Source organism: Elaeis guineensis, chromosome 6 (genome assembly GCF_000442705.2).
Source record: "Elaeis guineensis isolate ETL-2024a chromosome 6, EG11, whole genome shotgun sequence".
NCBI classification, from domain to species: Eukaryota; Viridiplantae; Streptophyta; class Magnoliopsida; order Arecales; family Arecaceae; genus Elaeis; species Elaeis guineensis.
Window position 1 is genome coordinate 30,149,808 of NC_025998.2, and position 1,394 is coordinate 30,151,201.

Genomic DNA, 1,394 nt, shown 5'->3' on the forward strand with positions numbered 1-1,394 from the left:
TAGCTTATTGTCCCATTTCATCGATGGGCTAACATGTGGGTAAAATGGCAAAACTAATTTGAGAGGGACATGAATGATTGGGCCAATGGGGTAGTAGCCCCATGGACATGGTAGCTTCATGGAACCAGGCCGGATTGGTTTCTCATGGGATTTTGTGGGTAATGTGATGAAATGGGTTTATCTTGGATGGTTGAGCACGGTTGGCATCTACAAGTTTAGAGTTCTTAAGCGTTATTTGTGCTTTATAGACTTGGGGATATGTGGACTACTCTCAGTCAGCTGGTAGGCTAAATGGACTGAGAAAACCCGTTTGTCTCATCATGAGAGATGTTTTCTCGTTTGTTTATTAAAAAGAAAGAAATTCAAGTGTTTTTTTTTTTTTTTTTTTTGATGAAAAATCCAAGTGTGTTTTGAAAAAGCAGAGAACATTCATAGAGATACTTATAATTTATTTTACCGAACTATCTCTTATTTAAAGAATGCTTTTTCATTCTCTCTCAAGAGAAAAAAATACTTATATTTCCAAGACGATATTTATACAAACGTTCAAAAATTTTCATCAAGGCAATTTACAAATTATGACTAAATGAAGAACTAATTTAATTCACTAAAATATACAAACTACGAAACTTTTTTCCTTGATATAGCAATTTTTTTGCCCAAAAGGCACTTGTAATAATACAAACTGCAAAAAAATCTGAATCTCGAAAAGAATCAAAGTCGAAGCTCCGTAAAGTAGGCTCTAATAATTTTGAAGGTCCTCTTTTCTGACCTCTTCCTCGAATTCCTCCACTCACCTTCTCTGTAACGCCCAAGACATTCTGTAGATCATGTGCCACGACAATCTTAATAAGATCCCTGGAATTGAAGTAGAAGAAAACATCGAAAAAGGAAAAAAAAGAATGTTACCTTCCCAGCCACCAGCATCCACCTTCCATAAAGAGCTTTTGTAATTGCAAGCCCAGTCTCCCTCCTCAATTAAAGCCCTCGACATTCGTATTCGCATTGCCTGCCTTCCACTTACCCCTCCAATGGTGGAACAAAAATCATATGGGCTGGGCACTATAAAATATCATATGGACGGCTTTGATAGCGTGTCATATTTTTTTTAATATTAAATTTAAAAGATAAATTTAAAAATTAAAAAAAAATTATTAATAAAATTATTAATTTTATAATTGAGATATTTTCTTTCTTCTTCATTTTCACCGCATAGCAATACATATTATATAATCAGATAATATACATTAAATATATAATCAAATGGTATATACTATAAACTTTTTTGATATACACCAAGTAATAATCTTATATACATTTATAATTAAAATGGAGCACAATTTATGGAACTTAGTTCTGTTAGTACATAATATATGACTAATTAATGCATACCT